Source organism: Manacus vitellinus, unplaced genomic scaffold (genome assembly GCF_001715985.3).
Source record: "Manacus vitellinus isolate BGI_N305 unplaced genomic scaffold, ASM171598v3 scaffold_10_pilon, whole genome shotgun sequence".
Classification (NCBI taxonomy): Eukaryota; Metazoa; Chordata; class Aves; order Passeriformes; family Pipridae; genus Manacus; species Manacus vitellinus.
The window spans coordinates 9,170,814-9,185,266 of record NW_021938838.1 but is presented as its reverse complement, the minus strand read 5'-3'; positions in this window follow the sequence as shown (position 1 = coordinate 9,185,266).

Here is a 14,453-nt window from a genome sequence, read left to right as displayed (position 1 = left end):
CCTGTGAACGCTGTGAGCTTTCTCGTTCTGAGGGATTCTAGCCCACAGGTCCTGAAGGGCCGGAGGCCCCAGAAGGGGATGAGGCAGCACACAATGGTCTACAGAAAGAAAAGATCCATCAGGCACCTCAAAAGGACTGGACAGTCCTCCCCCAGCAGGAAGACAGCCCCGTGGAGGGATGTCCTTCCGCAGTGCTCCAGCCCCGGCACGCTGAGCAGCGCTGCACTGCGTGCACTCGCTGGAGGGACAGGGACTCGAGGGCTGACACAGGGCTCACATCCACGGGCACAGCCGGTCCCTCAGATCTTCCCGGCATCATTAGCATAAACAGCTTTTCAAGCAGCAGGAAGCAAAGGAAACGCTGAACAAAACAGGGCTGAAAGCTGCAGGGCTCAAGCACTTGGCATGAAACTGAGTGAGAGGGGCTCCTTGAAAAAGTGAACCTTCCACATTATCCACATTTTCCCTCTGTCCTACACACCAGATAAAACTGAGCCAATGGGAGTAACACAAGTCAGGCAAGCTTTTCAGAAAGCATTTTGTTATGAACTATTATTCCAAGTTTGCTGATCCCTTTGAGCCAGCTACTGCACTACACATGAAAATATTTATCTAATCCTCAGCCCACTGCCATTGAGAGCAGAGTGATCCCGAGGAGGGCCAGAAGGCTTTCCATGAGCAGCTGGGGACAAGAGCATTTATTCTTCCAGAGAGACATTCTGCACTGAGAGTATTTTGCAGCAAAGGTAAACGGGCTTCATCCGCATTTCTCTCTACACAACAAAGAGAAGCACTTGCTTAGCTCATACGTGATGTGGCATTTGCACGCTCCCAGGGCATAGAGCTTATTCTGAGGTCCTGCAGGAACCTCTCCTCCTGTGTAGGACACCACAGAAGTGCCAGGTTTTGTTTCAAAACATCACACATCCCACGATTCTGTTGTTGTGCAATTCACCCCTTTGCTCCAAACCCCCAACCGTTCTTGTCAAAGGCTGTTCCCAGCCCATGTTGCTGCATAAATGACTACATTTGCATCTGGTTTGCATTTTCGGTGCACTCTTGTTGACCCAACTCCAAAACTAACCAAAGAGCTGCTGAGGACAAACTGCCTTGCTCTGTCACACAGACCCCATAGTCCCCTGGTCCCCCAAGCCCTAACGCCTTGGAAAGAGGTCCATGCTGTCCTGCCCTTTTGCCACAGGCTGCAGCTTGCCCTGTCCTCTCAGTGCCCATCCAGTGGCTCTTACCAGTCCCAGCTGCCACAGCTCCGTTTGGGGCCCCATGTCCCTCCACAGAGTGCAGGTACATCTGCAAGACCTTGAGTAAGCCCTACCCCCACCAAACACCTGGAGATGCTCGTGAAGGGAGAAGCACTGAATTGCTCAGAGTTTCCAGCCTTGCCACACGGTTTCAGGAAAAGATACAACCAACCCTCGGCAGCCCAGCTGGAAAAGCCACTGCTTCGCTGCCAGGGTGTGCTCCACAGCGATGCTCCACACACGCAGGCTTGCACGCCTCGGGAAGAAATCCTGCCAATGCTCCTTCCTCCTACGGATTTACCCAAACAACATGTGCGCTCCAGACTAGTGTCAAGGGCCAAGCCGAGGGTAAGAGTTAGAACTCATAAGTCATGCGGATCTCTTCTGCCAGGGCTCAGATCCAGTCCTTGTTAGGAAGCAGAGTCGCTGCTGCATTCTGGGCTCAGTTGCTCCTTCCCACCCTTCGGGAAAACCGATGCTTTGGATCAGGACAGCGGGCTCAGAGGCATTAGGTCATTCTGTAACCATTCCACTGGCTGCTCAGACAAACACCGCAGCTGATACATCAGCTCTGCACTACACACTGGGTTTGCACAGTCCCATTGCAAAGGTCACCGGGACGTTGGCTCACACAGGCCATTCATGTTTCAGTACGGAGTAAACACTGGTTACAGTTGTGTCACTGGAAGATAACCTAAAGAACCCTAAAACAGGTAAAGAAACCTACTGGTACAGCTGGGAAACTGCCCCATTTAGCACCTTTTAGGCTAACTTTTTGCAGATCCAAGGGTTCCTGTGCTCCTGTAAACAGCATCCGCACACTCATCTGCTCCCAAAACAACACCCTGCTCCAGACTTCACATACAGTCTGAGCATTTTCTTTATCTGGCCAAAATAAACCCTCCTGATTGCAGCAACCATCAGGAGTCAACACCTATGCACCGCCTGATGGCTCAAAGTCTCAAGTTCGTGCTCTCCACGTGCACAGCACGTAGCCACTCCATCAGCTGCTACATCCCCGGTGCACCTCGGAACAAACACCTGTGAACCAGTTAACCAGCTCACGAGGGAGAGCTGACACGGATCCAGGTAAATGGGGGTTCCAAAGAAGTGCCCAGTGGATGCACCGGGACTCAGGGCCCAGCGAGGACCGCGGCCCAGCGCACTGCAAGGGATGCAGGCACCTCTGGAGACAAGGAAGGAAGTTGCTACGCACACGTCTCCAGACCTCCAGGACTGAAAGCGTTACTTGGCTGCTTGGCCTCTTGCTAATTGTGGGTTTTATTTTTATTTCCTATTACCCTCTTGCACGCCTGATGAGATTATCTTACCGGAACTGACACAGCTGGAGGCTGCAGCCATACATGGAGCCTCTCAGGAGGCAATGCAATTTTATTTTCATTGATCAGAAATCAGCAGGGCAGTAAATGATGGGAAATTCCATTAGGAGAAATACTGGGCCATGAGACCCAACTAGCTAGGTATACCCAAATCCCAGAAAGTCCCATCCTTCCTCAAAGCCCCATCTGGATGCTGACAGCAAGTCATCTTTCTTCCTCCCAAAATGGAGTCAGCTACTAACCTGATACTCCTAATCGCTGCCTGTGCTGCCAGAAGCGGAGGTGATGTTCTCAGAGCACCCCCATGGGCTCACTTAGCCCAGACAGTGCTTTTGGTACACACAGCAGCACCCGACTGCCCCAGCTCAGCCCAGAAGCTGCTGTGGGGCCGGGGCTGTTTCCCAGCATGTGCCCATTCCACAGCGTTTGTTCTCACAAGTCGGGCAGGTGTGTGTGGTGCTGGCACGCCAGTGCCTTGGCTGGTTCTCAGGCAGTCCCAGCAGAGCCAGGAGAAGCCGAAGGGATGTCCACTGCATGCTCCTATCCCGGTCCCATAAAGCTGTTGGAGAGAGCAGCCCTCCTTCTTCAAGGGTCATGATCTGGGGGACATGAGGGGCTCTCAGGGCATGCAGGGGTCTGGGGACATGCAGGGATCTCAGGGAACCCCCTTCTGACAAAGCACCACACACCACATAACACTATTACAAGTGCAAACTCCTCCGAGTGCAAACTGAGCACCACATGGCAATCCTTCTATTTTAAGCCACCCCACACACAGGATATGCACCCAATTCCTCGCTCCTTGATACAAATCCCTCCATCAGGCCTCTGACTTAAAGCTGGGTTTGCCCCACCCCGCTGTCCCCTGCTGCACACACGTGGGTGACAGGTGAGCCCTGAGCCCGTCAGGATGGCCAGGCCTGCTGGCAGCACAGGGGTTAACGGGAGCCGACCGCAGCACAGTTGTTAAGGTGATCAATACCAGTGAGATACTAAAGCAGCATAAGCCACATTATTGATTGCCAAGCAGATGATAAAACTGTTTATTATGATAATTGCAGGGTGCCTGCAAGAAGCTCCTAGTGCTGTCTTGAGCTTTTTACCAAAATAAGAATTGCCAGAGCATCACCTTCTGTCTGCAGCCACCCTGACTCCAGTGACACCCTCAACACGCCGCTGTGCCCACACACTGAGCCCGAGCCACCTCCACAGTCCAGCTACCATTGGCATGGAGAGGGTCACACTACCAGAGACAGCCCATGAGCTGTTTATCACACACACACCGATATTGGGGCTCACTCCTACACCCTCTGTTCGCCTTCCACTGGAGCGCCCATTCCAGGGAAAACAGAGCTCAAACACCAAACCCTGTAACTTCAGTTCTGAATCCTCCTCCTGATCAGCTAAAAATTAAACTCAACTTCCCACTCCAAAACATTTCCTTCAGTATTTTAATTACTTTTACCTCTACTCTGGACTTTGTACAGTTTCCTACATCCTTTTAACAAGATTTAACAGAGTTTATGCCTTCAGGACCTAAACTCTTGTGCAAGGCATTAAGAATTCTTTTTGAGAAGACTGAACTCCAGATACACTCAGTGTGGGAAATCCATCAGGTGTATGTGCACACAGGCCGTACCTCAGAACAGGTGACACACTGCAGCTCATCCCCTGCCACCGTGTGTCTGCAGGACGAGCAGCTGATCTGCCAGAAGACAGCAAGGCAACACTTTGTTTCTGAAGTTGCTTCATATACCAAAAAGCTTCTCTTGGATTAAACTCAGTAACGTGTATCCCTTGGCCTCTAGAAGAGAAGCCAAACAAACTGTCCAGTGAGATCTGCTCTGGAGAAGCATCTATTGCTCCTCCATCAGCAGGAGGAGGAACAGAGGCTTTAACATACCCAGGCTCCATTGCCACCACGGCCAAGTGACAGCTGAAAATGAGTTTAACAAGGGCTGAAGCTCCAGGGTTCTGTCAGCAGCTCCACGGGCAGTAATTATGGAGTATGGGTCCCATTATCTCCCAGTACAGACAAGGCTCTGACAGCTCCATCTCAGTGTTAACCCCAAGGACTGTACACTAGAGGCTGCAGGCAGCACTCAGTGCCACCTCCACTGCTTTGGCTGGCTGCTCCTGTGCAACTGAGTCACTTTCTCTAAATAATCATAGGCGACATTTGCAAAACAAACTTTACACCAGTCTGAGCAGCCTTACTGTAGGCTGGCCTCGAACCTGGACTAGACCACAGAAGCTGCTTCTGGCTAATGCTCTGGCCCCTTCCTCCTCTTAATGCCTTCCTTCATCAGGATCAGAACAACCTCTCTACTCCCTCTATTCTCCTCTTCATCCCCTATTCCTCATTGCCTCCCACCTCTCTAAAAGGTGCCACTTCTTCCACAAGTATGGTCAGCCAAGGATTCTCTGCCCAAGTTTTTCAGGGTGAAAGACAAAACCTTACACCTCCTCACAACTCCTTCATCTTTCTGTCCTGAACCAAGTCCTCCTTTCTTAGCTGCTCTTTCCCATGCATACCTGTACCACAGGAGATTATGAGGATGGCTCTCCAGCTCACTCACAGAGCAGTGAAAAGGTTAATAATGGAATGGACAACTTGATCAAATCCAGCACTCTGGTGAGTGAACATGTGATGTCACACAGCTGCTGCCTTACAGGCTGGAGATCTAGACACAAGCTTCTCAAACTCGTCCCCTCTCAGCCCAAACACTGGTGATGGGTTGCAGAGCCCCAGAGAATTCATCCCAGAGGTCTCAGGAGTTGGGGCTGTTCTTTCAAACTCTCAGTAAATCTGATTATAAACAAGATTAAAACAATCCTTTCTTATTAAAATGTGGACAAGGGAGAAGACCTCCTTCCCTGTCACCCTTTGAATGAGCCAATTTCCATCACAATTGATTTTTTTCCTCTCCTGTTCTAGAACAATATTCTAGTAGAACTTTGTTCTACTCCTCCATACAACAGGAGAAAATAAAGGACACTGCAACGACGGACAGAGCACCTCAACTCAAGCCAAGAGGGACAAATAACTAGCTTGAAGCTGTAAATCCTCCAGTCCCCTATGGGAAACTGTAGAATCCTAAAATGGTTCAGGTTGGAAAGGACCTTAGAGCTCATGTCATTCCACCCCTCTGCAATGGGCAGCAACACCTTCCACTAGAACAGGTTGCTCCAAGCCCCATCCAAACCGGCCTTGAACACTTCCAGGGATGGGGCAGCCAAAGCTTCTCTGTGGACCTGTGCTACTGCTACGTCTTTCAGATATCCACACATCCCCACCAAGCCCTGGAAAGGACACTCCAGGCAACAGGAGAGAGAGATCAATCTTTGAAACAAACCAAAACCACCAACGCACGCAGCCAAAGGGGGTTGATGAAGTTTCAAGTGATCAGCAGCAGCCTCACCCAGGATTATGGTGGTCCCAGCCTCACCTCCCCCCTCCTACAACCAGCCCTCCACCTCTGCACAGAGAGGCAGGGGGTGCCCGGAGCCGGTGCCGGGTGCAGGGCTGCACTGCATGTCTGTGCTTTATCCAGACCAATCCAGTTGTTAATGCAGCAGGAGCAGCCTGCAATCCAGTCCCCTTCCCCAGCTCCCCTGGACCTGCAGCTCTGAGGACACAGCTCACTCTCCTCCCGCAGAGAAGCCAGGGACAGCAGATTGGGGCCCCGGTACCACTTACTTTCCTTGAAAACATCTGTTTTCATTATCACTATTACTTTTAATTAGCACTTTACAGCAGCCCTGAGCCCTCCCAGCTGGAGGAGAGCTCTGCTCCTAAATGAACAATTAAAAGGTGCACTAAGGGAATTTTTTTCTCATCTTCAGAACCCAATTTTTCAGCAGAGCTCAAAGACAAACCACCTGGTTAAAGGAGCTCCCTTGAAGAGGTCTCTTCAGCACGGCTCAAAGCCCGCGGGTCACCCGGGGATCCCCACAGCGTGAGCAGCCACTGAACTCGGGAACCTGGAACACTGAACTAATTACTAATGACAGGGTCTTAATGCCTCTGCCCTCATCACCCACTGAACGGCCTCCTCTTCCTCACCCGGCCACAGTAATTGCCCTGAGGAAAATCAAAGACTTTAATGCCCATCTCACTCATGGAAGGCCCCCGCTCAAGAGTTCAGGCCAAGCACAAGCTGAAAGACAGAACCCTATTAAACACATAAGAAAATAGATCCCTATGAAGTGTAATTACTAGAAACATGGACTCCTGATCAAGCACTTCTCTGAAACCCAGCAATGAGAAACATCCACAAAAAAGCCCCCAGAGGCAGCCTTGGCCATTCTGAAGAAAGCAGAAGGACAGTGAGGTGAAGTGTCAGGACGAAAGGGCTGTCCCAGGGCCACTGCCACTGGCCCAGCAGCCCTGCAAGTACAGCACCCACAGACTCCAGCCTTTAATTAGGAATGAGCCATGAAGCTCCAAAACACTTCAGTCGATACTAATCAAAACCTCATCTCTCGTACCCCTTGCTATTCCCTCAGCACTGACAAGCTGCCGCCACACTACTCCCAAAGCCCCCAGACTCTGCAGTCCCCGAGGAGCCCTCACCCTCAGCACCCCACTCTGCCCCAGGAGGGCAGAACACACATGAAATGGTGACCAAGATTCTTCCCTCTCAGCTTCCCCAAATCCTTGTGTCCCACACAGTCCCACTGCAGCTGCCCAGCAGCGCTGCCTTTACCACCCCTTGAGTCTGGACTTGGAACACAAGTCCCGTGTCAGAAACAGCATTCCAGAACTATTCCAGAAATCCTAAAGTCAGCTGAATGACAAGGTTTAAAATAACACTAATATCATAATTTCCACTAAAATCTGGAATCCTTTAAGTCACCTGGGTTCCCCTGTGCCCCTTCACATTTTCCTTCCTCCTCGCCCTTTACAGTCACTTTCCTCTTCCTCTCTCACAGCTCTTTTCTGAACACTGAGTTAAATTCCATGGCAATGAATTTCACATAAATGTGAAATTAACTTTATTTAATTATTTAATCTTTGTTTACACTTCCTGCCTTGGAAAGTTTACTTAAGCTACCCAGACGGGATATGGTCTGCAGTGTGCCACCTGTGGTAATGGATGGGAACACGAGCACCAGAGGATCCCTTGGCTTGTTCTTGTTCTGGAGCCAGGGGAGTGCAGGAGCCCACACAGTCAGGTTGGGAGCCCACGGAGCCCAGCCAGAGTAGCTGGGAGCCCACGGAGCCAGGCCAGGGCAGCAGAACCCCTGTCCACCAGTGCTACACCAGGTCCTGCACGCATATCCGGAGCACTCCAAGTGCCAGCTCCCAGCCCATGCCCTCCCACCCACACCCTGGGCACCTAGATTTGGGAACAGCATTTTTCTGTCCAGCACCTGGAACTCAGTAAGGACCATGAGCCTCTGCTAAGCATTCTGACAGCTGTCTCTGGAGAAGGGGAAGTGAATGCCTCCAGTGCCCAATGAGCCCAGATACTGATCAGACCACAATGCAACACAGGGGAAAAGGACACAAAACAATTAATTCTTGGCTCCTTGTTTTAGCTCTGGGCGAGGGAAGGTGCACAACAGAGTGAGAGGAGACTGGAACAGACGGAGTCTGGGATGTGCTCCAAGAGCCCCAGGGGCAACAGCGCTGGCTCCCAACCCCACAAACACGGGGCTGCTCTCCAACAGGTGAGGGCTCCGGCAGCCTCCCAGGCAGAGGGAACGGGGAAAGCCTCTTCAGCAAGATTTATTCTGACTTTCCCATTCCTAGGCCAAACGATGAGAAACTCCTCAGAGAGACAGCAGGTCTGAGCTATCTGATAAATCCATCTCCTGCAACTAGGTCTGAATGTATGTAGAAAAGGAAGAAACTGATTCAATGACTGAACTGATGTGCATGCTGGAATCAGCAACAAAAGGAGTGGGAAGAGAATGATGAGGGAAATCCTCCACTTCTACACCATAACCCATCTGAACAGGAGGCTTGAAAGCCAGTCTCCATTTCCAAAGGCAGCTTCTTTCTTTCTCTTCATCCAAGTTCCAAATAGCAAAGATGTGTGAAACTCTTGCTTAAATCACACTCAACTGCTGGCCACGCCTGCATGCTCCAGGGACAACACAAGGTGACTATTACAGTAACCACGGCCAACACTCCTGAAGGCGGCAGAAGTCAGACAGGTCACCTTTACTAATGGGAAAAAATACAAATCTCTCAGTCATAAAATAGGCTGGAAAAATGTGCAGCTTTTCCAAGACTTGCAACTTCATTATCACACACCAATGAAGATCCATTTACTCTCCAACAGTTTCCTCAGGAAAACCAAGGACTCATTGGCCCAATTTAGCCCCATCCTGCCCACGCTGAGAGCAGAAGTAGTACTTTACCAGAATACACACATTTGATTTTATTTTAAAAAATTAAAAAAGGGGCAATATACAGGGCAACACGAGCAGAGGTTTAAGAGAAAATTCAATATGGTAAATACCAAGTGACTTGAAAAGAACCTGAACAGATGCTAAATGGGAAAGCTGTTCCTTATTTTTCTTTCAAATTCAAAACCCCAAATGAAAAGTGATTTTTCTTTCAAAAGCAAAACCCCAACTGAGAAAAGCTCAAGGCCTTCAAAGGTTTGTAGCAGAGGCACCATGAAAAGATGGGGGACAAGAGTTTGAGCTGCAGGAAGGTATCACTCTGCATTGCAATACCCCATTTGCAGCCTGTGCCCACCCAGGGCTGGAGGGGGCAATGTTTCACCCCATCACCCAGGTTGGCCCCTCAGAACAATGTCAGTCTGCGGCTCCTTCCTTTCCACTGCTCCCCTCTGCCAAGCCAGGAAGAATGAACCCATTTACACAACAAGTCTCTAATATACAAACTCCTTCCTTCCCCCACACCCCTTCCCCATGCGCAGGAGCAGGCACCCTGCTACTGGCTCCCAGGTAAGGTTTTAATTACCTGGGTGAACAAGGATAAGGAGATGACTCCAGGAAGCCAGGCCTAAAGGAATCATTACTTATCCAGCCCAGCCTCCTAAGCGTCAAAGGCTGAGTGACTATCGCTCTCTGTCAGCTGATCCAAGGGAATCAGTCCAGAAGGGAGGCTGAGAAGTAATTTGCACAATTTTTCACAGCCCCATGCACTCTGTTTACCAATAAAATTAGGAAATACATTATTTTCAAGCCATAGGTTATTACAGGTATGTCCCTGAGCTTTCTGAGCATCAGGCTCCTCCTCAATGTCCTTCCCCTCATCCTCAACTGAATTCAGGTCCTTTCTTTTCAGTGACACCGTGAGCCAAACTGTATCAGGAGGAGCTGGAGTCCAATCAGCTGCAGTTGAGCTCCCAGCTCCACAGGGACATAAACCCAGCCAGTGGACCTTTGAAGCCTTCCCAGTCCACGACAGCAGCATTTGGTGGGCTATATAGCCCTGCTCTTGCCACAGATAACACCAGAGCCTTTCCCAGGCTCCCTAAAATCTGCCCCTCCATATGCATACACACACCACCTCCTTGGAGCTCAGCCCCATCTGCTCCTTGACCCCATCTCTTAAAAGGATGTGATAAGCTGAAGACATTTTACAAATAACATTTCCTTAACTCTCCTCCTAAATCATTTCCTGATGTGAACCACTCACTGCTGTAGATGATCCTATGGATGACTCTCCATCCTACTTAAAACATCTCTGGAAGTCACGGCAAATGCCAGCATTAAAGATACAGCTGGGAACAAGGTGCTCAATTAAAATCCAATTTTAACATACCACAGAAAGTGGGAATGAGAAGGAAGATGAAAACTAACCCTGTATGACTACATTTTTTCCAAGGACTACAGCTCTGGAAAACACATCAGCTTGTGTTCTGTGTGGAGACGTACATTCTCCAGAAGATATGTGGACACCTGGGACCTCCGGGAATCTCTGAGCAGCCAGGTATGGGAGTGAAGCAGCCCCCACTCACTTCACGCAGGGGCACCTGCCCTTGGAGATGCCAGGGCTGCAGGAAGGTCCATGGGTTTGGAGAGTGAGAAGGAACATCACTGGCAGAGCTCTGGCAACCAGAGAACGGCCACCCTTGGCAGTGGTCATGTGAGATGGAAGTTCAGTGCTCCCAAAGCAGAGCTGGAAACTAGTTCCCTTTTCTAAAGGGGGGAGATGACCTCAGCTGCAGCCTCTGTCCAGCCAGAGCCAGCAGTCCTACCCTGCCTGAAAACTCAGGCGACAGCTTCGACCTCATTGAGGACATAAGGGAATTTCCAGGGTGTGGCCACACAGCAGCAGTTGCAGTTCCAACCCTCTGCTTTTCTACAGCCACACACTGAGGCCCTGAAGATCCAATCAAAAACTGCTGGGTCTCCCAGCAGCCTCTTCAGGCAGGGAAATGGTGTGGCTGCCTGTGCTAGTCATGAAATGAGATGAGCTTTCTGGTAGCTGCCTGAGTCAGAGGACAACCCTTGGGGCAGTCCTGAATCTAAGATCCTCTGATCAGGAAGAAGCTGATGCCTCATGGACTGTCAGATCACTGGTGCTGGGGTCCAAGATGACAGTGACTGATTTTCTTTTTAATCACAAGCTGCAGTTGCCAGAATGACCCGTCACAGCCACGGCTCAGACAGCGGATCAAGCACTGCTGGCGCTGGGAGCTCCTTGCAGAAATGAGACCTGGTGCATGTCAGATGCTGGCACACGGGCGCTGTGAGGGACACAGGGAATAGCAGCCAGCTTTCACAGATCACAGCAGGCCAGGCACAAGGAAGCTGCTCAATAACCACCTCAGAACGATGCACAGCACAAGGCATCAGAACACATTGTGGGACAACCACCCCTGACCCTGCACATCACAACTGCAGACTGTAAATGCAACAGAATTCTAGTCAAGTAGTAACAGAAAGTGAAAACAAAGGTAAAAGGAAGATCAGGACAAACTGTCAGCGTAGACCCAGCACTGCTGGCCATGCTGAGGAGCTCCCACCACCCACCTTTCATTTGCATTCATCATTCAGCCAGTGTTGAATGTGCTGAAAGAAACCTGAGGCATAATGTGGGATCTGCTCAGTCCAGACCTCTTGCTGCCTCCCAGCCATCTCCAGCAGCAGGGCTGGGACAGCCCTGCAGAGGAACATCTGCTTTGGGACAATCTGTATTCTTTCAAAGGTTTCAATAATAATCATCTATTTCATTTAAGTTTCTATTATTCACTGAACGAACTGACTTCTTGTTTAAAGTCTCAGATTCAAGTATGGGGAAAACACAAATCACTACTTTCACTCTTAACCCCAGGGTACAGCAGCACAGCACTGTCCTCTTCCCACTTCACACCCCAGCTCTCATTCCACTGGCACCCATGAGCAGTGTGAACTAGCCCCCAACGACTTCAGGTTCAACTGCTTTCCCAGCTCTGTCAGTGAAGAATGAGCCTTTCCAAACTAGAACCACCCATGACCAGGATGCCCCCACCTTTCTTGAGGGAGATGGAATGAAAACCATGAGTGCAGCAGCACTCCAAAGCAGAGAAGCATGAAGGAGCCACTCCAAAAGCCAGAAGCACCCAGAAACCAGGGAGATTTAGCTCAGACAACTGCAACCCACCAGCACACACAGAACTGCTCCACCCCCACATGACCATTCACCTCAAGACACCTCCCTCTTTGCATTTTCTCTTAAAGTTTCATGATTTGAGCTAACAATAACAGCTGTCCCATAATCACACACTGAGTTGGGTGGGAAGGGACCTTAAAGCCCATTTCATTCCACCCCCTGCCATGGGCAGGAACACCTTCCACTGCTCCAACCCTCCTCCGACCTGGCCTTGAACACTTCCAGGGATGGGGCAGCCACAGCTTCTCTGGGCAACTCGTGCCAGTGCCTCATATCTAATCTAAATCTATACAGTCCAAAACAATTAAGAATAGCCAAGTACATCTTAGACAGGTTTAACACCGATATTCGTAACAATCCATCAGCTCAGGAACTGCGCTGGGTAGAGACAACAAACACCCATGCTCAAACAGGACTGGGGAGACACTGCTGTGGCATTTATTGGCTTTTTCTCCTAACAGACAGAACTGGAAGTACTGTGAAGGGAAGAATAATAAAAGACAAAGCAAAAAAATGGAAACCAGGATCAAATATAAGGCAAGTTTATCAAAGACACACTGTAAAAACTAACCCAGTGTCTTCTCTTACTGAAAGAACTGTCCCTTCTTCCACAGCACACCAGGGTTACGCTAGAGAAGATAGGCACTAGCTACGACTAAAAAAGGCAGAAAACTAGGCCAGGAGCAGCTGACAACAAGATGATGTAAAGAGAATACTGCCCTGCATAGAGGTAATTCGGAAAGGCCTCGGGAGCTATCGTGCCAACATCTCTGCTGGCCTTGCTGCCAATCAGCAGAGAACACCAATCCTTCATGAAATTAAATTGAGAAGCACATCCAACACAGTAGAAGACCAGAATATTACACAGGAGAAAGTTAGGATTTGAGGTCTAGAATAATAAGAAAGGAACTTAATCCAAGGGTACGACAGGAAAAATCTGAGTTTCTGCAGTAAATTCAGGGTTTGCCAATTGGGAATTACATAGGAGGAGACAGACAGATGTGCTGGTCAGGATGAACCAAAGGATGCAGCTGGGCAAGTGGCAAACATGATCTCCAGATGTTGTTCAGAGTGTTTGTGGAAACAAGGAAGCAATAAAGGGGATGTTAACAGCACTACAAGGCCTCGGCTGGAACCACATGTAGGACCGTGACCACGTTACAGAGAACACCTGAGCTGGGAGTGGAGGCAGGTAGAGCAAGTGCTGGGGCAGGGGCTCTCCAGCACAAATCAAAGGGCTTCAAGGACCCAGCCCCACTGTGTTGGGCAGCTGGCACTTGCTACACCACAGCACCTACGTACTCAGCCAACCTGCATGTCTAACACGGGAGCATTTCTCTATTTCCTCCAAGATGAGTTTCTGGGAGGCAAGCCCAGCAGCCCTCATGCAAGCCTCAGGCCTCACTAACACCAGCACAGTAAAGGTTCATTAGCTTATAAGTTAACTTTCCTACTTTTCCCGTTTATTTCTTTCACTGGAAGATAAGCCAACAGGCTGTTTCTTATGCAACTGTTTGTCAGTTAATATTTGTGTTCCAGCAAGGCAAGGACCAGATAAGTGATGCCTTCCCTGCTGAAAATGTGCTGAGGGGCTGCCAAGGCATCGTCCCCAGCAGGTCATGATGTGGTTGTGATGCCTGTGAAACTCTGCTGGGCTGCCCCAGCCTCACCTGCTGCACATACACTCACTGCTCACACTGGTACCTGCTACCATACGCTCCTCTACAGCTACAGAGCAGCACGTGTGAGTGCAGGCTTTCTAAATTTAGCCCTGCTTCTCCCTGCTCCAACCTCTTCTTTCACAGCACAGGAATAATGGTGGCAATCTCTTCTGGTAGTGAGCAGACCTGAAAGGATTAATCTGCAACATCTCTGTAAAGGTGCTCCAATAATTAAGAGGAGCAACTGCTGAACAAGATTAGCAATAGACTATAACAAACTAGAATAAGTAATAGGGACCTCTACAAAAGCACGCATTGAGGTGTCACGCCTGCCACCCCAGCCATCTGCCATCCCAAGGTGTCCCACCCAGCATCCTGGCTATCTGGTATCCCAATGGATGCACCTGCTGCTTCACCCTCTGCTGTGCTTCAGCAGGCATTGGAAGCTGACATGTCCTCTTCCTTTTGTTCCCCTCCATCAAATCTACTTTTGTATTGATTTTTGCCACAGTTTTTGAAGTGTCTGAAGGAAGCCAGTATTGCTGAAATGCGGAGTGATTGGGTCCCCAGAGGTCTCCACATGGGCTCCCACACCAGGTCCCAGCTCTGG